Raw genomic sequence first — 26432 nt, forward strand, 5'->3', positions numbered from 1 at the left:
GAGTGGGATGGATTGAAATGGAGTGTGGTGGATTAGAGTGGGGTGGATTAGATTGGAGTGGAGTGGGGTGGATTGGGTAGGTTGGATTAGGGTGGGTTAACAGGATTGGAATGGTGTGGGTGGATTGGAATGGTGTAGATTTGATTGGAGTCAGTACATTGGATTAGGGTGGGGGATTGGATTGGATTGAGGTGGACTGGATTGCAGTGGAGTGGACTGGATTTGAGTAGGGTGGATTGGGGTGTGGAGTGGACTGGATTAGATGAGACTGGGTGGATTGGTGTGGGCTGTATTGTACTGGATTGGAGCGGGTGGATTGAAGTGGAGTGGGTGGAAGTGCACTGCACAATCATGTGTTAAGGCATCAGTTTTGAAATTACATACAAGAAAAAACATTGTTGTTTTGCAATATTCAGAACAAGATAATGTTTGTCATCTTTAGAGAACTGTGCTCATGAGCAAACACAAAGCAGTGTTGGATTGGAGTGAGGTGGAGAATTGGAGTGGGGTCAAACGGTGTGGAGTGAATCGAATTGGAGTGGGTTAGATTGGGTTGGAGTGAAATGGTTTGGATTGGCGTGGGTTGGATTGAATTGGAATGGGGAGGGTTGTGGTGGACTGCAGAGCGGTGGATTGGAGAAAGGTGGAGTGAATTGGGTTTGCATGGATTGGGATGGGGTGGGTGGATTACATTAGAGTAGGGTTATTGGATTGGGATAGCATGAATTGGAGTTGGTGGACTCTAATGAATTGGGTGAATTGTATTGGGGGATTGGATTGGAGTGGGGTGGGGTGGGGTGGATTAAGGTGGATTGAATTAGAGTGGTATGGATTAGAGTGTGGTGGATTGGACTAGGATGGTTTGGAGTGGGGTGGACTAGGTGGGTTTGACTGGAATGGGGTCAATTGGAATGGGGACGGTGGGGTGGATTAGAGTGGAGTGGTGTGGATTGGAGTGGGTGTGTTGAATTGAGGTGGGTGGATTAGGCTGGGGTGGACCATCTTGGGATGTAGTTGTGTACGTTGGATTGGAGTGGGGGGTGGATTGGATTGGCTAGGGTTGGGGTGGATTGGTGTGGTGTGTTTTGGATTGGATGGAGCGGTGTGGATTGGAGTTGGGTGGACTGGATTTGGGTGGATTGGAAAGAGGTGTTTTGAATTGCTTTGGGGTGGATTGGATTGGTTTTGGATGGATTGATTGAGGTGGGTGGATTGGATTTGAGTGGGGTGGATTGGTTTGGAGTGGGATGGATTGGATTGGGTGGATTGGATTGGAGTGGATGGATTAGACTTGAGTGGGGTGGATTCGACTGAAGTGGGGTGGATTGGATTCAAGTGGAGTGTACTGGATTGCAGAGGGGTGGATTGGATTAGAGAGGAGTGGATTTGATTGGAGAAGTGTGTTGGAATGGAGTGGGGTGGATTGATTGAATTGGGTGGCTGGATCGGGGTTGGTGGATTGGATTGGGGTAGGATCAATTGAAGTTGGTGGATTGTACTGAATTGGGTGGATTGTATTGGGGTGGATTGGATTGGTGTGGGTGGATTGGTTTGGAGTGGGATGGATTGGGGTGGGTTGGATTGGATTGGGGTGGATTGACTTGGAATGGAATGAGGTGGATTGGAGTGGGGTGGATTGGGTTGGAATGGTGTAGATTATAGTGTCGTGGTTTGGGGTGGGGTGGATTGGAATGGGGTGGGGTGGACTGGATTGGAGTAGGGTAGACTGGATTGGAATGGGGTGCGGTGGGGTGAGGTGGATTGGACTGGAGTGGATTGGAGTGGGTGGGTTGGATTGGGCAGGTTGATTGGATTGGGGTGGATTGGGTTGGATTGGGTGGACACGATTCGTATTGAGTAGTGTGGGTTGGATTAGAGCGGGCAGGGTTGATTGGATTGGGAAGGATTGGTGAGAGGTGCACTGAATTGGAGTGGTCTGGATTGGAGTTGGTTGGGCTGGATTTGGGTGGATTGGAAAGAGGTGGTTTGGATTGTTGTGAGGTGGACTGGATTGGATTTGGGTGGATTGGATTGGATTGAGGTGGGTGGATTAGATTTGAGTGGGGTGGATTGGAGTGGGGTGGATTGGCAGGATTGGATTTGGGTGGACTGGATTGAGTGGGTGGATTGGGTGGGTGGATTGGAGTGGGGATGATTGGACTGAAATGGGGTGTACTGGATTGGAGAGTGGTTGGATTTGATGGGAGTGGTGGGTTGGAATGGAGCGTGGTGGATTTGATTGTGGTGGGTAGACTGTATTGGGGTGGGTGGTTAGGGTTAGAGTGGGGGTTAGATTGGGGTAGACTGGATTTGAGGCGGGTGGTTTGGATTGGGGTGGAGTGGACTGGAGTGGGGTGGATTGGATTGGGGTGAGTTAGACTAGAGTTCGGTGGATTGGAGTGCCATGGGTTGAGTTGTAGTGGTGTGGATTGGAGTGGGATGGAGGGGAGTGACTGGAGTGGGGTCAATTGAGTGGAGTGGCTTTTTGAGTGGGGTGAATTTGATTGGGGTGGATTGGTGTGGGGTAGAGTAGGTCGGATTGGGTGGAATGGAGTGTGAGGGATTGGATTGGGTGGATTGGAGTGGGGTGGTTTGGATTGGTGTGGGGTGGGGTGGATTAGATTGGAATGGTGAGGATTGTGGTGGATTGGGGAGGGGTGGATTGTAGTGGGGGACTGGACTTGATTTGCATGGATTGGATTGGGGTAGACTGGATTGGAGTGTGTGGATTGAATTGATTGGATTGGAGTGGGTGGGTGGATTAGATTAGAGTGAGGTGGATTGGGTGGAGTGGATTGAGGTCGGGTCGATTGGAGTGTGGTGAATTAGGGTGGGTTGGACTGCATTGGGGTGGACTGAATTAGAATGGAGTGAGGTAGATAGGAGTGGTGTGGATTGGTGTGGTGTTCATTGGATCGGAGTGGGGTGGATTTGGGTGGGGTGGATTAGAGTGTGGTGGACTAGGTGGGATGGTTTGGAGTGTGGTGGACTGGATTGGAATGGAGTCAGATGGAATGGACTGGAGTTTTGTGGATTGTCTTGGAGTGGGTGGATTGGATTGTGGTGGGCGGACTGGATTGGGATGCAGTGGGGTGAACTGAATTGGGGTGGGATGCATTGGATGGGATTCGAGTGAATAGGTTTGGGGTGTATTGGATTGGATTGGGGTGGGGTGGATTGGAGTGGGAAGGACTGGGGTGTACTGCATCCTCATGTGTTAAGGTATCATTTTTGAAATAACATATAAGAATGAAACGAAGTTGCTTTGCAACATTTAGAACAAGATCATCCTTGTCATCTTTAGAAAACTGAGCCCATGAATAAAAACAGTGTTGCATTGAGGGGGGGGGGGTTGAACTGGAGTGGGGACAATTGGAGTGGGGTCAACTGGAGTGGGATGGATTGGAGTGGGTGGATTTGAGGGGGTGAATATGATGGGGGTCAATTGGTGTGTGGTTGATTGGAGTGAGGTGGTTTGGATTGTTGTGGGGTGGATTGGAGTGGGGAGAATAGTAGCGGATTGGATTGGAGATGGATGGATTGTAATGGGGTGATTTGATTGGATTTGGGTGGATTGGATTGGAGTGGGGTGGGTTGGATGAGGTGGATTGGATTGGAGTGGGGTGGGTTGGATGAGGTGGATTGGACTGGAGTGGAATGGATTGGGTGGATTGAATTGGGATGGATTGCATTGGAGTGGGTGGATTGGACTGGAGTAGGGTGAATTGGGGTGCGTGGGAGTGGGGTGGATGAGTGGGTTACGGTTGGAGTGGGTGGATTGGACTGGAGGAGGTGGACTGAGGTGGGTGGAAGTGGGGTGGATTTAGTGGGTGGATTGGATTGAAGTGGGTGGATTGGATTGGCGTGGAATGATTGGGGTGGAGTGGTGTGGGGTGGGGTGGACTAGATTTGGATGTAGTGGGGAGGAGTGGATTGAAGTGGGGTGGAGTGAATTGGATAGGATTGCATTGTGGTGTATTGGATTGGATTGGAGTGGTGTGGATTGGGGTGAATTGGAGTGAAGTCGTTTGGTTTGTTGATGGGTGGATTTGGTTTGGATTTTGGTAGGTTGGATTGGATTGGGGTGGGGTGGATAGATTGGATTGGATTGACTGTTGTATTGGAGTGGGTGGATTGGGTGGATTGGTTTTGGGTGGACTGGATTGGAGTGGGTGGATTAGAGTGTGGTGGATTGGTTTGATGGATTGAAGTGGGGTGGATTAGGGTGGATTGGGTTGGACTGGAGTGGATTGGATTGGAGTGAGTTGGATTGGAGTTGTGTGGACTGGAGTGGCATGGGTTGGACTGTAGTGGGATGGATTGGACTGCTTGAGGTGGATGGGTGAATTGGAGTGGAGTGGATTGGAGTGTGGTCAAATGGAATGGGGTGGATTGGATTGGAGTGGGCTGGATTAGAGTGTGGTGGATTGGAGTGGGTGGAATGGGTTGGGGTGTATTGGATTGATGTGGGGTGGATTGGATTGAAATGGGGAGGATTGTGGTGGATTGGAGAGGGGTGGATTGGAGTGAGGTGGATTGGGTTGAATTTGCATGGATTGGCTTGGGGTGGATTGAGTGGATGGTCTGGAATGGATGGATTGGATTATGGAGGATTGGATTGGAATGTGTGTATCAGATTGGAGTGGGGTGAGTGGGTGGATTGGGGTGGGTTGGATTGGAGTGGGGTGGATTGGATTGGATTGTGGTAGGTGGACTGGATTGGGGTGGTGGATTGCATTAGAGTGGGGGGTTGGGTTGGATTGGATTGAAGTGGGGAGGATTGGATGGGTGGATTATGTGGGATGGGGGACTGGACTTGGGTGGATTAGGGTGGGGTGGATTGGAGTGGTATGGATTGGGTTGGAGTGGGGTGGTTTGAAGTGTGTGGGTAGATTGGATTGAAATGAGGAGGATTGTGGTGGATTGGAGAGGAGTGGATTGGAGTGAGGTGGATTGGGTTGGATTTGTGTGTATTGTATTGGGATGGATTGAATTGGAGTGGGTAGTTTGGAATGGATGGATTGGATTATGGAGGATTGGATTTGGGTGGGTGTATCAGATTGGAGTAGGGTGGAGTGGACGGATTGGGGTGGGTTGGATTGGAGTGGGGTGGATTGGACTGTGGTGGGTGGACTGGATTGGGGTGGGAGGATTGGATTAGAGCGGGGTTGGATTGGAGTATATTGGATTTTAATAGGGTGGTTTGGATTGGGGTGGATTGGAGTGGGGAGGATTGGAGTGGGGAGGATTGGATTGGCATGAGTTACACTGGAGTTGGGTGGATTGGAGTGGCCTGGGTTGGGTTGTAGTGGGATGGATCAGATTGGAGTGGGGCAGAAAGAGTGCATTGGAATAGGGTGAATTGGTGTGGGGTGGATCGGATTGGGGTGGACTGGAGGGGGATGGATTGGATTGTGATGGATTGGAGTGGGGTGGTTTGGATTGGTGTGGAGTGGATTAGATTGGAATGGGGAGGATTGTGGTAGATTGGGGAGGGGTGGATTGGAGTGGGAGACTGGATTGGATTTGCGTGGTTTGGATTGGGGTGGATTTTATTGGAGTGTGTGGATTGATTGGATTAGAGTGGGTGGGTGGATTAGATTGGAGTGAGGTGGTTTCGGGTGGAGTGGAGTGGGGTGGATTGGGTTGGGTTGGGGTGCATGGGAGTGGGTTTGATTGGAGTTGGTGGAATAAACTGGAGTGGGGTGGCTTGGGGTGGGGTGCATGGGATTTGGGTGGACCGAGTGGGGTCGATTGGACCAGAGTGGGTGGATTGAGTTGGGGTGGAATAGATTGGGGTAGACTACATTGGGGTGTAATTGGGTAGACTGGATTAGAGTGGGGTGGAGTGAACTGGATGGCATTAGGGTGTAGTGTATTGGATTGCAGTGATGTGGATTATTGATTGGTGGAATGGTTTGGATTTTAGGAGGTTTGATTGAGGTGGGATGGGTAGATTGGAGAGGGGAGGATTGGATTGGAATTTGTGGATTAAATTGGGTGGATTGGATTTGGGTGGACTGGATTGGAGTGGGTGGATTAGATTAGAGTGTGGTGGATTGGGTCAATGTAGTGGGTGGGTTGGATTGTGCTGGGTGGACTGGATTGGGTGGGTGGATTGGAGTGAGGTGGTTTTGGATTGGTGGATTAGATTGGAGTGGGGTGGATTGGAGGTGGGTGATTTGGATTGGGGCGAGTTGAGTTGGAGTTGTGGGGACTGGAGTGGCATGGGTTGGACTAAATTGAGGTGGATTGGATTGGAGTGAGGTAGACGGGGTGAATTGGAGTGGGGTGGATTGGAGTGTGGTCAAATGGAGTGGGGTGAATCGGATTACAGTGGGATGAATTCGATTGGGGTGGGGTGATTTAGGGCCAGATGTAGCAAAGGCTTTTACCCATTCTGTGTCTATGGGAAAAATAGTATGTACATATGGCCCTTAGATTGGTGTTGGGTGGATTGGATTGGAATGGGGAGGATTGTGGTGGATTGGAGAGGGGTGGATTGGAATGGGGTTGATTGGATTGGATTTGTGTGGATTTGTTCAGGGTGGAGTGGATTGGAGTGGGTGGTTTGCAGTGGATGGATTGGATTATGGAGGATTGGATTGGAGTGGAGTGGGTGGATCCGATTAGAGTGGGGTGGATGAATTGGATTGGGCTGGATTGAACTGTAATGGATTGAGGTGGATTGGAGTGGGGTGAATTGGAATGGAGTGGTGAGGACTAGGGTGTGGTGGATTGGACTGGAGTGTGGTGGATTGGATTGGAATGGAGTAGGATGGATTGGACTGGAGTGGTATGGATTAGATTGGAGTGGGTGGACTGGATTGGGGTGATTTGAGTGGATTGTGTTGGATGGACTAGATTGGGATGGAGTGGATAGATTGTATTGGATGGGGTGGATTGGAGTGAGGTGGGATGGATTGGAGTGAGGTGAACTGCACGATCATGTGTTATCATTTTTCAAATTACTACTACTATGATCTCCAAAGTATCCCTTTCTAGACTCTTAACACCTCTATCCCTGCTTGACTCACCCCAAACCTCATTTTACTACTGTTATCTCCCTAATCCCTTTCTAGAGACTCTTTCCTCCTCCATCTCTCCTTTTACTCTTCCCAAACATCATCGTACTACTATGATCTCCCAAATAACACCTTCTGGACTCTTCTTTTCTCTATCCCGCCATTAAACTATTCAATTAACTAACAGACTTGCATGTTCACCACTCAAATGAACTCATACTTCTCAATACTAATCCACAAGTAATCCTTTTGGGTCCCGGAGTAGTGTGCGACTCACCAAAAAAGTGCTTTGACGCCTCATCAGGAGTAGTAAGCACTATGTAAATACAATTACAAATAAAAATGAAATGATATTGTTCTGTAATATTTAGGAGAAGATCATTGTTGTCATCTTTAAAGAACTGAGCCCATGAGCAAAAGCAAAACAGTGTTGGAGTGGAGTGGGGCGGAGGGAGTGAATTGGAGTAGGGTGGATTGGACTGGGAACAACTGGAGTGGATCCGATTGGAGGGGGTGGATTTGACTGGGGTGAATTTGATTGGGGCGTATTGGTGTGGGATAAATTGGATTGGGGTGGATTGGAGTGGGATGGATCGGAATTGGGTGGATTGGAGTGAGGTGGTGTGGATTTTTGTGGGATGGATCGGAGTTGGAGGATTGTAGCAGATTGGATTGAGGTGGATGGATTCAACTGAATTTGGGTGGATTGGTTTGGATTGGGGTGGGTGGATTGGAGTGGGCAGGGGTGGATTAGAGTGGGGTGGATTGAATTGGGGTGGATTGGAATGGAGCGGAGGACTGGATTGAAGTGGAATGGATTGGGGTGGGGTGCAAGGGAGTGGGATGGATTGATTTGGGGTGGACTGGATTGGGGTGTAGTGGGTTGGAGTGGGGTCGAGTGTACTGTATGGGTTTATGGTGTGGTGGATTAGATTGGATATGGATTGAAGTGAGGCGGATTGGAGTGTGGTGGGGTGGATTGGGGTGTACTGTACTATCATGTGTTAAGGCATTATTTCTGAAATTGCACATAAGAAAGAAACAATGTTTTGCAATATTTAGAACAAGATAATCGTTTTTCACCTTTAGAGAAGTGTGCCCACAAGCAAAAAAATACGTCTGCAAAGTGAGAAAAGTCTTAGCAAAATGTAAGAAATTCAACAATAGAAGATAAAACTTTGCAATGTTGTTTGTCCTTCTGGGTGTGCTTTTGCCAGTCACACTGATCTTCAAAAATAACAATTTGCGGTCTGGCCTTGAAAATGCTGATTCAGATCTGTGGCTTGCCACTACTGTTTGCATGCAGCGAAACGCAAGTTTACTTTTGCTGAACCCTGGGTTAAGGACAGTTCTGTTCCCATTATCTGCATTATGCGTGGGTTCACACTACTGTTTGCAGAGCACTAGAAGTTAAAAAAAATAGTACCTCCATCATGTGCAGAGCAGTGGACAGGCACTGATTAAGTTGAATAAATCAGTGCTGGTAAATGCTCCATAGAAAGGATCGAAAATGATGCTTGACCTGCTGTGACCAATTACAGGGCTGCAAAGAAGAGTGCCACAGAAACCAACAAGTGGTAAGTAATGGGCCGGCTCCAATCCCTTTCTGTACACAATAATATCTTGCAAGCAAGAGAGTATGTCTTATGGAGGGGTGACCCCAAAAAAGTGAAATATTTAACAAATCTTTCAGCATCCACCAAAACATGTTAGAATTCAATCTTCCTTTTAAGAAGTGGGAGGTGTTTATTACAAAATTCTTGTTGTATGATTAAGAAGCTGATCACTAGTGCACGCATTCTGGATGCAAAAGAAGGCCTCATGGGGGGAAGGGTGTGACTAGAACCACTTAGCAATTGAGTTTTATCTGTAATTAATATAGCCTTTTGTTGCATTTTTTATATAGCCCAAGTTGTGTCCAAGGGCATTAGAGCCCTCTGCATGAGCACTAATTACACTATATAATCCCATATTCATTTTTTAGGCCAATGGATGTGCCCAGATTCACAGGATGTTGAGTTGACACTGGTACTGGATCCTGGTTACCAGCTCCAAAGCTGGGAGCCCTGGCCAAACAGCCACATCCTCTCCCACACCCTGCACCAACCCTTCATAGATACAGGGTCAAAGCCCTTTTTCATCTAGTTTTTATTTTCTTTATAAGTTTTCATTATTTTATAACTTTTAAATGTTTTCACCATTGTTCCTTTACCTATTAAAGCTAGTTCAAGTTTATGATGAAGACTGCAACACATAGGCGAGGGTGTCATGTAGATAAAGTACACATTAAGACCATAGGTTATATGCTTCTGCTACAAGGTTTTGCCTAGATAGCGTATGAACGGTCTCTGTGAGACATGTTGTTTACATACAGTGGTGTTACAGTCTGCCCATAGCTTACCATTTATAGGATTCAGCTTCACTCTGATTTGCTTTGCATTCCTTTGTCATGTGTAGTCGAGCTTCAAGAAATAAAGAAGTGACACAACTCTGATAGCAATATAGTATATTTTTATCCAATAAAAATATGGCCGGGAGTACAGCTCAGTTTTGTAACTGAAACCACACTCAACTCATCTCTTACAAACAGCATCTTTTTATAGTCTTGGTCCACAATTGAAGTTCCACATCACTTATCATATTTCCAATTAGCACAGTAGCACAACTCTCTGTTATCTTTATTCATTTTAGCAAAAGCAATCATTCTCTAAAAAGCATCTGACTACTGGTCACTAAAATGCAGCTGTGGCGTAGATAATATATGTATGCATCCTGTGACGAGCACAGTGTCTTTTGATCTCACCCTTGGAATTCCGTGTATCCTCCCTACGCTACTTCCACGCACTGAGGTTTTATGGCCTGTCCTCCTCCCTCTACCAACCTTGACTCACACAAACATCTCATGACTCCCTTTCAGGTCTGCCGTGATTTACACCTCCTCCTAACATTGGTATCACAAAGTGGCTCAGGCTCTGGTGTGTGTGACCTTCTAAATTATCTGGGGTATGCGAGACCGGCTGTAACTGCTTTGCCCTGCACCTGGCCTCTCGCTTCATTTTCCTTCCTGTCCTTGCATTCCAGTCTAACATCGTACCCAGTTTGAGGCCTGTACTTTTCTCGCATAATGTACACTTCTGCACGTTTTCCTTCTAAGCCATGTGTTGACCAGAGTGGACCTTCCTTTTTTTTCTTGAGGCCTATCACACATTGTAAGCGGACGTCTTGTCCTCTCCTGGAGCATGGATCAAGTACTTGTGTCTATTCACTGCTCCCATTTTTGGAGCTATTATTTTCTTTGTGTTCAAGCAAGCCATATGAGTTATTGTGTTTTCACTCTGTGTCTCCTATCCCTTCCATATAGCTTCTATTCCCTCCTACACTCCCTCATTGCTCTTTTACCCTCCCATCCAATGACCCTGTACTCTATGCAACTTCACTCTACTCTACTGCATACAAACCACTCTGCTCTGCACCACTCTACTGTATGCCACTTGGCACCGTTCTACTCTAACCACTCTACACCACTGAACTCTATGCCACGCTGCTCTTCTCTGCACCACTGTACTCTGCACCACTCTACTCCACTATACTCTACTCTGTACCACTGCAGTCTATGCCACTGCTACTCTGTGCCACTCTACACCACTCCACTTAACACCATTGCACTCTATGCCACTGCACTCAACACTGCACTCTGTGCCACTCCACTCTATGCTACTCTGTACCACTCTAGCCTACTATACTGCACTTTACTCTATTCTTCACTCTACTCTACACTTTGTGCCACTGCATTCTATCGCACTCTGCACCATTTTAGTCTATGCTGCTGCACTCTATGCCACTGCACTCTGAGCCACTCCACTCTTCACCACTGCACACTATGCCACTCTACTTTACATCACTCTATTCTGTGCCACTCCACTGTACACCACTCTACTCTATGCCACTGCACTATACCCCACTCTACTCCATTCTACTCAATTTGACTCTACACCTCTGCACTCTACAGCGCTGCACTTAATGCCACTGTACTTTGCACCAGTCCACTCTTCTCTACGCACGCCACACCACTCCACATGTTGACACTCTACCCTACTCCACTCAATGCCACTCTACTCTACGCCGTTGTACAACATGGATTTAAGATATTGGCAGGGCCAACAGCTCTTGTGTAGGCTTTGCCAATGCTTGTTTCACAATACACCTTCATTATAATAAGTCCCTGGAAGACCCTTTCTCAGGTCCTTTTTAAAAAAAAAAAACTATTACATTTTCCATAAAGGCATAAACAACACAAAGGAAAAAATTAGACAACGGGCAATAGCCAAGTTAATACAAAAAAAAGTATTACATTTAGACCAATGCATACACCAGCATCTCATATAGACAACACATCGCTTAGTATCAGCCGTCAAAGTGCGTTAAAAAAGCTATGGGAAGTGTGATGCTGCATGCAAGGGAGCAGGGTCAATATATATGGGGTGGGGTCAAAGGTGTGACTAAAAAAATAAAATATTCTGTAAGCTTTTTTTTATCTCTTACTGTCAGGTAGCTACATATAAAATAACATGCAGCTTAAATGAAAGAATACATTTAAAACAGTTGTTACTCATTGGGAAATGCACTATAGTACATTATGAAACCTCTGTTAATGTGACAAAAAGCACTGTGAACATATAGGTGGTCATTACAACCCTGGCGGACGGTGTTAAAGCAGCGGAAATACCGCAAACAGTCCGGAGGACAAAAAAAGGGAATTATGACCCTGGAGGAAACCGCCAACAAAGACAGCCACTTTAACACTTTGCCCGCCATGGCGGTACAGACAACAGACAGGCGGAAGACAATGTACCGCCCACACTATTACAACCCGCCAATCCGCCACCTTTTCCGGGGCGGATTCACTGTGGATAAAAACACGTCGGAAACAGCTTTTGCTATGGGAAAACGCTCACCTTAACATATCCCACGAGGAATCCATAGAGCCGGAACTCCAAATACTCCCTGCCCTTGTGTTTCTGCTTGCTCTTCTACGACCAACAGCTACGTAGGCGCCGCAGACAAAGGTGAGTACTGCACCTACGACATGGGGGAGGGGGGAGGCAAAAGTTAGGGGGACACACACCAAACACCCCCACCCCCACCCTCGCATATTACAACATACACACCAATGCATTCACAAAAATCACAGTAACAACCCACAATCCCCCTGAAAGAATGAATACACAAAGCGAAAATCGGTCAAACAATGTAATGTGCCAATATACATGTCATACAAAAATATACACATATATATTTGAAAATCAGTCAGAATTATATACAAGACGAGAAGTAGTGCAGATATGTACATAACAATGTCCGTGCACCATCAGTCCAAAAATACATGGGCGAGGCCCACTAACGATACCTGATCACAATCGGAGAGAACACTGCCGGGGCATCAAATAGAAATTATACAGGCACCTCAGGGGGAAGGAAAGGGGGGGGGGGCACCTCAGCCAGATGACTGCAAAGCCAGATCCACGACGGGGCTCCATGCCCATTGATGTATCCTGGGGAGTGCAAAGCCACAGTCTCTCAAGTCTCTACACTGGGTGGTTTGCCCAGTGTGCCATCCTGGGGAGTGCAAAGCCACAGTCTCTCAAGTCTATACAGTGGGTGGTTTGCCCACTGTGCCATCCTGGGGAGTGCAAAGCCACAGTCTCTCAAGTCTATACAGTGGGTGGGTTGCCCACTCTGCCATCCTGGAGAGTGCAAAGCCACAGTCTCTCAAGTTGATGCAGGTCTCTACTGGTACTGGGGAGGACTGGTGCCCAGACTGGATGAGTCTCCCCGTGAAAGGTTGTGTCCTGTCACTGTCCCAGCTGCACATGGGATAAGGATGCCTGATGTGGCGGGCCTTTCATTCCTACCCGGTGCATTGCCCTGTTCAGCGGTGCTTTGCCATGGCGGTCTTTGCCCTGTTCAGCGGTGCACTGCCATGGCGGTCTTAGCCCTGTTCAGCTGTGCTTTGCCATGGCGGTCTTTGCCCTGTTCAGTGGTGCTTTGCCATGGCGGTTCAGGACAGTTCAGCGGTGCTATGCCATGGCGGTCTGTGCCCTGTTCAGCGGTGCATTGACATGGGGGTCTTTGCCCTGTTCAGTGGTGCTTTGCCATGGCGGTCTGTGCCCTGTTCAACGGTGCATTGACATGGCGGTCTTTGCCCTGTTCAGCGGTGCTTTGCCATGGCGGTCTTTGCCCTGTTCAGCGGTGCTTTGCCATGCCGGTTCAGGACAGTTCAGCGGTGTTTTGCCATGGCGGTCTGTGCCCTGTTCAGCGGTGCATTGACATGGCGGTCTTTGCCCTGTTCAGCGGTGCTTTTCCATGGCGGTTCTGATAAGGACATTGGTGTGTGGCATGACGTTTCATCATTGCCCAGCGTGGCTGTGGCAGCCGGAGCCCTCCAGGGCACTGACTCCGGTGGTGGCGGTGGTCTCCTGACCAGTGACGATACTTGGGCCCTCCTGGGCTGTGACTCTGGCGGTGGTCTCCTGACCAGTGACGATACTTGGGTCCTCCTGGGATGTGACTCTGGCGGTGGTCTCCTGACCAGTGACGATACTTGGGCCCTCCTGGGCTGTGACTCTGGCGGTGGTCTCCTGACCAGTGACGATAGTGGGTCCCTCCTGGGCTGTGACTCTGTCAGTGGTCTCCTGACCAGTGACGATAGTGGGGCCCTCCTGGGCTGTGACTCTGGCGGTGGTCTCCTGACCAGTGACGATACTTGGGCCCTCCTGGGCTGTGACTCTGGCGGTGGTCTCCTGACCAGTGACGATACTTGGGCCCTCCTGGGCTGTGACTCTGGCGGTGGTCTCCTGACCAGTGACGATAGTGGGGCCCTCCTGGGCTGTGACTCTGGCGGTGGTCTCCTGACCAGTGACGATAGTGGGTCCCTCATGGGCTGTGACTCTGGCGGTGGTCTCCTGACCAGTGACGATAGTGGGGCCCTCCTGGGCTGTGACTCTGGCGGTGGTCTCCTGACCAGTGACGATACTTGGGCCCTCCTGGGCTGTGACTCTGGCAGTGGTCTCCTGACCAGTGACGATAGTGGGGCCCTCCTGGGCTGTGACTCTGGCGGTGGTCTCCTGACCAGTGACGATAGTGGGGCCCTCCTGGGCTGTGACTCTGGCGGTGGTCTCTGGACCAATAACAACGGTGCTGGCGGTTGTGTCTCGACCGCCAGAAATGATGGTGCACTTCTCCGCCGTGACACTCACAACAGGCTGGGCAGACTTCCTCTGGCCCTTCACCACCTTTGGTGGAGTCACAGCTGACTCTCCAATCCCCTTGGAACCCATGTCAGTTGTTTTCCCACCTGGAGTCTTAACACGGTCCCGTCGTCCACTCTCCAATTTTATTGCCTTTACAGGGGGTGGGCTGCCAGCGCCTTGGCTCCGGGTCCTACTGCCTGCCCTGGTGGCCGGTGCACTCCAAAACCCTTGAACAGGCACCACTGGTATTGGAGGCTTTTTGGCTGAGGCGCTACGACGGGACTGATGAATTGGAGGGGGGGGGTGTGGGGGCAAAAAGGTCAACTTTACAGAGGGACAGTTTCTGACGAACACTGGGATGGGTAGCTGGAGGGGGTCTGGGAGTGGAGGAAGAGGAGGTGGTTGTCGGAGGTGTCACTTTAGGTGTTTTGGGTGCAGGTGCAGGTAATGGAGGCTGTCGTGAAGTGGATGGATGTTGGGTGAGTGATTGCCGGCGTTTGTGTACTTTGGGAGGGGGCATCACAGACACACTGGGAGAGGACACAGGGGACGTGTAAATGGCAGTGGAGGTGGTGAGTGCAGGTGAGCGGGGTGTGGTGCTGGGTGTACTGGTGCGAGTCCTAGTGGCTGTAGATGTAGTGCATGCAGGTGAGAGTGTAGACGACACTGGGAGGGAGGAGGGAGAAGAGGAGGAGGGGGACACAGTGGAGGCAGTGGATGTTGTTGTGTCTGTATATGGGTGAGGCTTGCGTGAGTGCTTGTGGTGTGTGTGGTGCCTATGTTTGCTTGAGCTACTTGTGTGTGTTGACTTGTGTGCATGCTGGTCTGTAGGTGTGCTTGGGATGGGCTGGGGTACAGGAGATTGGGTCTGGGTGGAGGAAGTTGGAGGGGGGAGGCTGGACACAGGGACAATTGCTGCCATCAGTGCTGAGGCCAAAGATTGCAGGGTTCGCTGAAGGACAGCCTGACCAGAATGAATACCCTCCAGGAATGCATTACTGTGTTGCAACTCTCGTTCTACAACCTGGATGGCATTCACAATGGTAGACTGCCCAACAGTGAGTGACCTGAGGAGGTCAATGGCCTCCTCACTGAGGGCAGCAGGGGTGACTGGGGCAGGGCCTGCGGTGCTTGGGGCGAGGGTGATGCCCACCCTCCTGGGTGAGCGGGCACGGGCGAACACTGAGGGGCTGCTGGGAGGGCGGTGCTGGTAGGGGAAGTGGCGGCTGTACCTGTAGAGGTGGGGGGCACAGATGGTGCCGCCACCACAAGGGAGCTCCCATCGTCGAACGAGTCTGTGTCGCTGCTTGGTGATCCGGTGGCAGACGTGAAGCTCCCCTCGCCCTCCGTCCCACTGGTGCATTCAGAGTCTGTGGTGTGGCCCTCCATGGCCATGTGGGATGCAGCTCCCTCGTGCTCCGGTGCCACTGTACCTCCGCATGTTGATGCTGATGTACAAAAGGACAGGGAGAGCAGACAAAGGGGGGGGGGGAGACAGAAGAAAGAGGGTTTTAGTGCATGGCATACCGCTACCGTTGGCGGACAAGACAAACGCAGATCCCCCCTGCATTACGCCGTGCTCCTGCCCTCTGCACATGCAATTTCTGGGATATGGCCTATATGGCAATGGTGGACATCGGCGCACATGGATGCCACAGGGGCAACTATACCTCGACTTGGCACTCTGCTGAGGTGGGGTAGAGTGCCACATGGGCTACATTACGGAGGGGCCTTGCCTACCTAACTCGCCCTGGCCTAGGGACACCCACAGCCCACCTTCCCCACCCAGACACCTCCACTGCACGCAAAGTCCGCAGAATGAGGTTGTACTCACCCCCTTGTGTCTGCTGTGATGCCCTCAAGCGCCCATCCAACTCCAGGTAGGCCACCGCCAGGATCCGGAACATCAGGGGTGTCATGGTGCGACGGGCACCCCTCCCACGTTGGGAGTCCATCCCCTGCTGAGCCTCCGCCGTCTTCTTGCTGCAGCAGCGAATGTCCTCCCATCTCTTACGGCAGTGGGTGCGGCGTCTCTGGTGGGCCCCCAGGGTGCGGACCTCCTTGGCGATGGCACGGCAAATGTCCCTCTTCTGGTGGGGGCTGACCTACATGACATGCACAAGGAAAGAGGAACAGTCATTACCAACTGCACCGTCGTTGTGAGTGGCCCCCTCCCTACTCTGGCCATGTGGCCCATTCATTCCCATGCATTAATGTTCTATGGACTCTTCCCTCTTCCAACCAGCCCTCTCCAACCAGGCCTAGCCCATACAACGTGCTCCCTGTGTACTAACCTGTTGGTCTGGAGGACAGTAGAGTAGCGTGTACTGGGGGAGGACCCCATCTACCAGTTTCTCCAACTCCTGTGCAGTGAAGGCAGGGGCCCTTTCCCCAGACGCAGCAGCCATCGTCGCTTCCAGACCGAGGTCACAGCAGCACTTGCAGTGTAGGTCCTCTCCTGTCGAAGGTCAGGTATGTAGTGATTGAACAGATAGAAAATGGCGGTGACGTCCGCAGCGGTGCGCATCATCACCGCCGGCGCACCTGTTCATTGGCTCCTGGGACCCATAGGGTCCAATGTTAACCAATGCAGCATTGCGCCGCGGTCTACGACCGCCTACCGCGACGGTGTGTAACGCCAGCGCAGTTACCCCACAATCCCATTGTCCCAGTTTAGAGGTCAGGCAGCCGCCATTTCAGGGGCCCACATGGCTTCATTTCATACTGCGTCACACATAGCTAGGCCTACACTCAACACACATACAGGAAGGGTTATGTGAGTGTTGTAGTCTTGTGTGTAAGTGTGGGTACATACCTGGAGGACTAATGACTGGTTCTTCGCTGTTGTCCTTCGTAGGCACCGTCTGCTGGGACATATGAGAAGATGGCAGAATCCTCCGGTGTACCGACCGCTGGTGGATCTGTTGACAGAGGAAGAGCGACATGTCATCGTAACCTACCGGTTTGACTGTGCCACAATCCAGGAACTATGTACCCAGTTGGAGCCAGACCTGATGTCACCAATCCGCCATCCGACTTGAATCCCCCCTGACGTGCAGGTGCTGTCAGTGCTCCATTTCCTTGCAAGTGGGTCTTTTCAGACAACAGTGGCCATGGCATCAGGGATGTCCCAGCCTATGTTTTCCAACGTGTTGTCCAGAGTGTTGTCTGCCCTGCTGAAACACGTAAGGAGATACATCATTTTCCCTCAGGTGGAGGATTTGCCTACAGTGAAAGGTGACTTCTATGCCCTTGGACATATCCCCAACGTCATAGGTGCTATTGATGGGACCCATGTAGCTCTGGTCCCCCCCCACAGGAGTGAACAGGTGTACAGGAACATGAAGAGTTATCATTCCATGAATGTACAGATGGTATGTTTGGCAGACCAGTACATCTCGCAGGTAAATGCTATGTTCCCTGGCTCAGTGCATGACGCCTACATCCTGCGGAATAGCAGCATCCCTGATATGATGGGTCAACTCCAGAGGCACTGTGTATGGCTTTTGGGGGACTCTGGTTACCCCAACCTTTCCTGGCTATTGACCCCAGTGAGGAATCCCAGGACCAGGGCAGAGGAACGCTACAATGAGGCCCATGGGCGGACTAGGAGGGTGATCGAACGCACCTTCGGCCTCCCGAAGGCCAGGTTCAGGTGCCTCCATATGACAGGTGGATCCCTATTCTACTCACCGAAGAAGGTGTGCGACATCATCATCGCCTGCTCCATGCTCCATAATTTGGCATTGCGACGCCAGGTGCCTTTTCTGCAGGAGGATGATCCAGATGACGGTGTTATAGCAGCTGTGGAGCCTGTGGACAGTGATGAGGATGAAGCTGATGAAGAAGACAACGACAACAGGGAGTCAGTCATACAGCAATATTTCCAGTGACACACAGGTGAGAACATTTTCAATTTTAGCATTACATTAACTTTCACACGTCTACCTCTATCCTGTTTTTCGATTTAAGTTAACATTTGGTAACTGAGTTGTACCCTTCCATTACGGTTTCACAGGTGTGGTTACCTACGTGTCAACTGCTTGCATCCTTCAAGGGCTTGTGATGTGTGACATAGGTATGTTAGCTTTAGAATGCTACACCCATTATGACACTGTCATTGATAATACATTTTTACTAAATCACAGACTGACTCCAGATTGTTTTGTGTTTCAAGGGTGTTTATTGAAGTGCTCAGAAATGGGAGGGGGTTGTAAAATGAGGATGGGTGATGGTGGAGGAATGTCCATGGCAGAGTCCAGTCTATTAGTCTCACAGGTGCACGGCCCATCTGGGCGTAGGAAGAGGAGCTGGGGCAGTTAAAGTATGGACAGGGTAAGAAAGTGGGACAGTGGGAGGACAATCAAGGTGGTGTAATTTCCTGGCGGGGGTCTTGCCATCTTGCTCTGTCCTGTTCCTGGATCTCAGGGACCGCTTGCGTGGTGGTTGTCCGTCTGCAGGGGGTGGGGTGCTAGTGTGTTGGTCCTGTGGCGGGGCGTCCTGTCCACTAGCACCGGCGGAGGTGGTGGGCAGTTCATCGTCCTGGCTAGTGTCGGGGACCCTTGGAGTGCCACGGTGTCCCTCAAGGTCTGCTGTATGTCCTTCAGCACCCCTACGATGGTGCCCAGGGCGGAGCTGATGGTCCTGAGCTCCTCCCTGAACCCCAAATACAGTTGGTCCTGCAGGTGTAGGGTCTCCTGCAACTTGTCCAGAACCGTCGCCATCGTCTCCTGGGAGTGATGGTATGCTCCCATGATGGAGGAGAGGGCCTCGTGGAGAGTGGGTTCCCTTGGCCTGTCCGCCCCGTCGCACAGCAACCCTCCCATTTTCCCTGTGTTCCTGTGCCTCTGTCCCCTGGACCGTGTGCCCACTACCACTGCCCCCAGGTCCCTGTTGTTGTTGGGGTGGTGGGTTAGCCTGGGTGCCCTGTAGTGGTGGACACACCGCTGATTGACCTGTCCTGGGTAGGGAGGTTTGGGCCTGCTGGGTGGGTGCTGTGCTGGTGTTACCAGAGGGTGGAAGGTCAGTGTTGGGCTGTGCCTGTGCAAGGGGAACCGACCGTCCCGAGGCCCACGATGGTCCGGGCTGGTCATCAGGATCCAGTAATGCAGAGCTGCTCTCGTCACTGTGGGCCTCTTCTGGGGGTGGAGTGGTGTTGCCTGGACCCTCTGGTGTGGTGATGGTCCTTCGGGTTCCTGCAGGGGCATAAGAGCATGATTATTGCATGTGTGTGTGTAATGGTGTGCAATGGGTGGGTGTTTGTGTACCCCAGTGCATGTATTCCTGTGTGTTAGTTTGTGTGGTGATGGGTGGGGGGGTGTACTGGGTATGTGCAGTGGGCATGCTTTAGTGAGGGGTGTCCATGCTTAGTTGTGTCATGCAGGGCTTGGTGTTGGGATGGGTGGTTTGTGTCATGGGTACATGAGTGCAAAGTTGTAGTGATAGGGGAGGGGGTGAGGGAGGGGGTGTGTGATAGCATGCAGGTAGGGTGGGGGATATGATAGTTAAGATTTGACTTACCAGTGTCCCATCCTCCACCGAATCCTGCGAGGCCCTCAGGATGCAAGATGGTCAAGAATTGCTCCTCCCATGTTGTTAGTTGTGGGGGAGGAGGTGGGGGTCCGCCGCCAGTCCGCTGCACCTCGATGTTGTGCCTGGAGACCGTTGAACGCACCTTCCCTCGTAGGTTGTTCCACCTCTTACTGATGTCCTCCCTATTTCTTGGGTGCTGTCCCACGGCGTTCACCCTGTCCACTATTCTGCGCCATAACTCCATCTTCCTGACTATTGATGTGTGCTGTACCTGTGAGCCAAATAGCTGTGGCTCTACCCGGACGATTTCCTCCACCATGACCCTGAGCTCCTCCTCGGAGAAGTGGGGGTGTCTTTGGCGTGCCATGGGGTGGGGTGGTTGATGTGTGGGGTGGTGTATGTGGTGATGAGTGTGGTGAGTGTAGTGGTGTGTGGTGTTTTGTGCATGGATGTTGTGTGGGTGATGGTATTGTGTGCCTCTGTGTAGTGGGGTTGTCTTTCTGTGCTCTCTCTCTGTCGCCTTCGTGTCTAATTTTGGGTCGTAGGGGTTTGTGGGTGATGTGGGTGTGTGTTTTATATTGTGTTTGGGAGTGTTGTTTGTATGTGTGTCAGGTGTGTGTATTTTGAATTGTCCAATGTGGCGGTGTTTTGGAGATGTGTGTGTATTTTGAGCGCTGCGGTGTGTACCGCCAATGGAATACCGCGGTTGAAAGACCGCTGCGTGGATTCGTGGGTCGTAATAGCATGGGCGTGTTTCTGTTGGCGTGGAGGTGGAGGATTTGTGGGTGTCTGAATTTCGGCAGATTCCAAGATGTGTGTCATAATAGCTGTGGCGGAATGCCGCCGCCGCGGCGGTGTATTGGCGGTCTTCTGCACGGCGGCAAGCGCCTTTTAACACCAATGTTGTAATGACCCCCCATAATTCATTATTTTAAACTTGCATTACACACAATATAAGATAGACTGCTGCAAAATGTGCAAATGTTTAAGATAAATGGTGCTTCCAAAATATAGATTTTAGTAATATCCAGAGTGTACCTAATTTACATTACTGTCCCTTCAACAGTCATCACAAAGCTTACAGTGATTAGGTCAATTAAAGCCAGTACCGACTCCAAAGCATCCTTTTACATTTGCAAATTAACTCGTAGCAAACATTTGTATTCCTTACAGGCACCAAGACAGGAGGCTTGTTTACCTGTGTGCCAGGCTTCGGATTAACCTAACAGGAGACTCGCTAAATGACACTTCAACTGAGGCATTTAAACTGTCGGAATTAACTATCCCAGAACGGTTGTTTTTTGACCTGTGTTTCCTAAGTTATAAATGTTTGGGCACGTGTCTTGCCCTCCGATCCCGTCCACTTTGACCATTACTTGGGATAATATCATTAGCTAAGCGTCACAGACACCCAAAAATGCTTATTTTCATATCATGATCCACCCTCTCTCAGGTTACATCAAAACCTCGACTTATCAATCAAATGTTGCCACATAGGGACAGAACATTAAGTTTGTGGTTGGAAATGAAAATTGAGACAAACGTGTGGTGTTACATCTTTACCAAGTATGTTGTGATGGTCTATGTGGGCTCAGCCAGGGGAACTGATCTGAGTGGGTTCCATATAACTCTGGGTTTGCATGTAGGTGGGAGAAGCTCCGCATAAAGTTCAAGTTGTTCATTGCAATGTCCGACAACCTTCATCCACTCTTTCTTTTTTTGGAAATCTCCCTCTGCCTCAGCGGCACGCCACAAGCCTCTTAGCCAATAACAATGACAGAGTGGTAAATCCCCTCTGGGCTACTGGAATTGCTGTTGTCAGACCATATATCCACCATTTCATCAGTAGCAACTCATGCCAAGCAGAAGGTGCCAGCACACGGGATGGGCTGCGGGGGCGAAGAATCCTAAGGATTGGCCCTGCGCCAATCCTTAGGATTGGCTGGGAGCGCCCAGTCAGGCCGCTCCCAGGCAGAGTGGGAGCCTGTGCAGGCTCTCTCCAGCCCAGCAACTGTATTTCTGGGCTGGAGAGAGCTCTGTGCGCATGTGTGTTTGGCCAGCCTGAGACGGCCGGCCAAACACACATGCGCTCTGAGGGGGAGTGCATTGGTCGTCACTTCCGTGGCCCTGCCCCTTTTCCCAAAAAACTATCATCAATACAGTTTTTGACTGTTTTTTGGGAAAAGGTTTGCAGCTGCTGCTGCTGGCGGGTGGGCAACGCTCCTCCGACCTTATGGAGGAGCCACCCCTGCATTTTATCGGAGTATGATACACTTGTTGCAAAAACTTAATTGAAAATTATTGAGTATACTACTCAGCAGAAATGATCTGTCTGTGCACATTTCCAGCATTCATCCGTGATTTCCTTCCCCAGGTCGCTGTCCCATCCATGCCTAGCTAGTAGTATCGCAGGGGTGTCTCCTTTGCGATGGGGAGGGAGTGTCGCTCCCCCTGGTTATTGTTTTATCTCTCAGCTGCTGGCTCAGCAATCAGAGGGAGGGGCGGAGCTGGGCCACTGGAGGGGGGGTGGAATCCGTTCACTGAGTGCGCATGTGGGCTTGGCCAGCTGTCTCAGGCCGGCCAAACACACATGCGCACTGAGGTTTCGCCAAACTGGCTGTGCTACACAGTGGGGCTGGAGAAACTGCACAGACCCCAGGGCAGTGTTGCAGCGGCAGCCCAAGCCGCTCGGACCAATTGTGGCGCTGCTTTTATGCTAGATTTAGCATAAGAGCAGCACCCGGATTGCTGGGGAGCCTGTAATGGTGTGCCAGTGAATGCTGGGACACCAGAAGAAGAGCATAGGAACAATGCGGGGCGCAGCGGTGATGGGAACAGGTCTTTTTCAAAATATTTTTTTACCGCCATCCCCAACCCTCCCTTTGAGGTTGGTGGCGGGCACAGCTGGTCGTATGCTGTCTGCCATCTCACCTTGTGCTGTCTTCAGGGCGAAGTCTTATCAATCAGCAATTCATATAGAGCTGCTTATCACCCATTGGGTCTCAAAGCACTGTTGAAGGGGAGCCAGGTCTTGAGGTCCTTCTTGAACTGATTCAGCGGGGGCGCCTGCCTGAACGTGTTCCAAATCTGTGCTGCAAGGTAGCAGAAGGATCTACCTCCCACAGTGCTCTTGCTGATTCTAGGGGTGGAGGCAATGGCAAGTTGAGAAGATCGGAGATGTCTGGCGAGGTGTAGAAGGACAGGCGGTGGTTGAGGTAGGCCGACCAGATGTTGTGCAGAGCCTTGTAGGCGTGTGTCAGGAGCTTGAAGGTGATGTGTTTGTTGATGGGGAGCCAGTGCAGGTCTCTAAGGTGGGCGGAGATGTGGCTGTGGCAGAGGATGTCTAGAGTGAGTCTGGCTCCTGCGTTCTGAATTCTCTGGAGTCTTGCTTGGAGCTTCTTCGTGATTCCGGCATAAAGAGCATTGCCTAGTCAAGTTTGCTGCTGACGAGTGCGTGGGTGATGGTCCTTCTTGCCTCGGTGGGGATCCACTTCAAAATCTTTCGTCGGAGGAGAAGTGTGTGGAAGCATGACGATGAGACAGCGTTTACTCGGCGGGTCATGGACACTCTAGAATCCAGGATAATGCCCAGGTTGCGTGTGTGGTTGGTGGGTAGGGGGACGCTTCTGAGGGTAGCTAGCCACCAGGAGTCATTCCAGGCAGAAGGAGTGGGATCCAGGATGAGGATCTCAGTCTTGTCTGAGTTGAGCTTGAAGCAGCTGTTTTTCAGCAAGTCAGCGACTGCTCATTCCATTGTGGAAGTCTTGGCTGTTGAAGGTTTGTTGGTGAGGGAGAGAATTAGTATCGTCAGCGTAGGAGACTATGTTGAGGCCGTGCTGTCTGACAATTTTGGCGAGCAGAGCCATGTGGATATTGAAGAGGGTTGGGCTCGGGGAAGAGCCATGGGGTACTCCACAGCAGATTTCTGTAGGTTCTGAGATGAACGGCAGGAGACTGACTCTCGGGGTCGTTCTGGTGAGGAAGGAGCAGATCTATTTCAGGGCCTTACGAAAAAGCAGAAAAAACAAAAAAGTCAAAAAAGAGGAAAATAATAAAGAAAGGCAGAAAACAGCAAAGAGATGCAGAAAGGCAGCAGAGAGAGATAGAAGTCACTACTAGGCCACCAGCGATGAGGTGTGGGCGGGTGACTACGGGTGGAGGAAGGCCTTGAACTAGGAGCAAAGCAGGCTCACTCTCGTGGGGCAGCAACAGGTGGTGCTGCGTGGGGGGGGAGGCAACACAAACGTTGACCACGGTCAGTGTAGGTTCGCCCCTTCACCGCACAGCAGGCGCCATTAGGTAGGGGAGGGGAGAGGTCGGTCAGCTAGGCCGCGGTAGGGCAAGAAAGCTCATCCAAGGAGGAGGCGGGCTGCAGGGGCAGCAGCAGCAGGGAGCATTGGCGGGAAAAACAAAAAAGCAGAAAAAAAGGGAAAAAAACAACAAAGAGAAGAATAAAGAAAGGCATAAAAAAGCAGAGAGAGGCAAAAGGGTAGCAGAGACAGACAGATACCACCAAAAGGCCACCAGGGATGAAGCGCGGGTGGGTGCCTGCAGGCCTCGAACTAATAGTCAAGCAGGCTTATTCTCACAGGGCAGTAGCAGCAACAGGTGGTGCTGTGCGGGGGGCAGCACAAACACTGACCAAGGTCAGTGTAGGTTTGCCTCTTCACTGTGCAGCGGCCGCCATTAAGAAGGGTGGGAGATGGCAGGGGTTGGTCAGCTGGGCGGAGGGAGGGTGGGAAAGCGCAGCTCAAGGAGGGGGCAGGGCCGCAGGGACAGCAGCAGCAGGGAGCAAGCACGGGAAAAACGAAAACACAGAAAGAACAAAAAAGCGAAAAAGGAGGAGGAGAATAAAGAAAGGCAGGAAAAAGCAGAGAGAGGCAGAAAGGCAGCATAGACAGACAGCGGCCACCACTAGGCTACCGGGGATGAGGCGCAGGTGGGTGCCTGCGGATTGAGGATGGCCCCAAACTAGGAGCCAAGCAGGCTCACTCTTCCAGGGCAGCAACAGGTGGTGCTGCCCGGCGTGGGCAGCACAAACGCTGACTAAGGTCAGTGTAGGCTTGCAGGTACACTTCTGAATTCACCTAGCATAAAGCGATTGGCACATGAAACTTAAGGACAATGGTATGAGCCCTAATATTTTAGAAAATACTGCAAAAAACAAATTATCATGCCAATCACAACGAGTTTAATGTTATATAATTACTAAAGTTCTAAAAAAAAGACGTGGGGGGACTAACCAAGTTAGACAGTATACAAGTGACATCATGGCAAGTGACATCGTAAGTGGCATCACAGGAAGTGACATCACAGGAAGTGGCATTACAACCCGTAACCACAGAGGAAGTATCCTCACAAAAAGTGATATCTGATCTTAAGACCTCACACTTTTAGCAGGTCTATAAGGGATACATCTGAGCGAATTACCAGATTTAACAAATTAGATTTTGGTTTTGGAGTTGTGCCAAAAAAGTGACACAACCCTGATGCAAATTCTAAAATCTTAAAATTTTTTAAATCTCTGCCACAAAGAAATTGACACAAGGAGAAACATGGCAATAAATCTGTTCTGCTTAATTGGCTGCAAAGACTGCATTAAAACAAATCTTATGATGTTAAGTGACTTGCTACAGAGAGCTTTGCAAGCCTATAAATATCAGGTAATAATAACAGTAAAATAAACTCTGGTGGTTAACACATATGCTGGAGCGATATGTTGTATTTAGTCAGTTTTTAATTCAAGCAGCATAGACAGTTAACGTTTCTCATGCAAGCACATCATGACAGATTTTTATTTTATGTAGATAGGTAAGTGGACCTAGGCTACTTAATGGAGGTAGCTATGCACCAACAGCACGCCTAAGGCAAGTCCATCTGCGCCTGTCCACACTTAGACTATGTCGAGCGTCAGGACCCATGGATCTACAGCCTGCCATTGGTACTCCTCCGACGAGATCCAAAACCTCATGCCCGATACCAAAAAAACACCAACTGCACCATCGCCTCACCGCGTTCCACAGAAGGTCCATTCACCTGCCACAACTGCTGCTTCGCCTATGACGTAAGAACCCCCACAATCACCACCCAGGAGACTCCTGGACACAGATCACAGCTCTACTGTGAGCTACTCAACGTCCGATCCTTCTGTAGGCACTCCGTGGAAATCTGGGACACCATAACAACCTTGCCCCCTACATAACGTTCATCACTATGGCTCACCCCCACATCACCACCCAACATCGCCATTGCGACCCCTTCCTGGATACAAGATGATTCACCATGACTGCCCCAACAGACATTGCTACAATCCACAAGAACTCCCTCAACTGCACTGCCTCGGACGATGACAACACTGATCATGGAACGCCTCAACTTCCAGATCAAACCGGATGCCAAAACCACCATCAGAGGAACTCTCGCCTCCAGAGCACCTGGTCCCCACCATAGCTTCTGCAACTCCATACCGGACTTCATCATGCCCCTGGCAATCGACTCCAACCACTACGTCTTCCTGGGAGACTGGTACTTCTACCTAGATGAGCCTGATGATGCCAACTCCTCCGCGCTCCTTGAAAACATGAGCATCATCAGCCTCTCACAACTGGTCACCGCTCCCACTCAC

The 26432-nt window shown here is 50.5% G+C and overlaps 1 protein-coding gene across 4 annotated transcripts in view; it reads right to left on the bottom strand.

Annotated features, from left to right (window-relative positions):
* LOC138299112 (zinc finger protein ZFP2-like) overlaps positions 1-26432 on the bottom strand; it is a 193739-nt gene that overhangs the window by 16356 nt on the left and 150951 nt on the right. The window lies entirely within an intron of this gene.

Source organism: Pleurodeles waltl, chromosome 1_2, assembly GCF_031143425.1.
Source record: "Pleurodeles waltl isolate 20211129_DDA chromosome 1_2, aPleWal1.hap1.20221129, whole genome shotgun sequence".
Lineage (NCBI taxonomy): Eukaryota > Metazoa > Chordata > Amphibia > Caudata > Salamandridae > Pleurodeles > Pleurodeles waltl.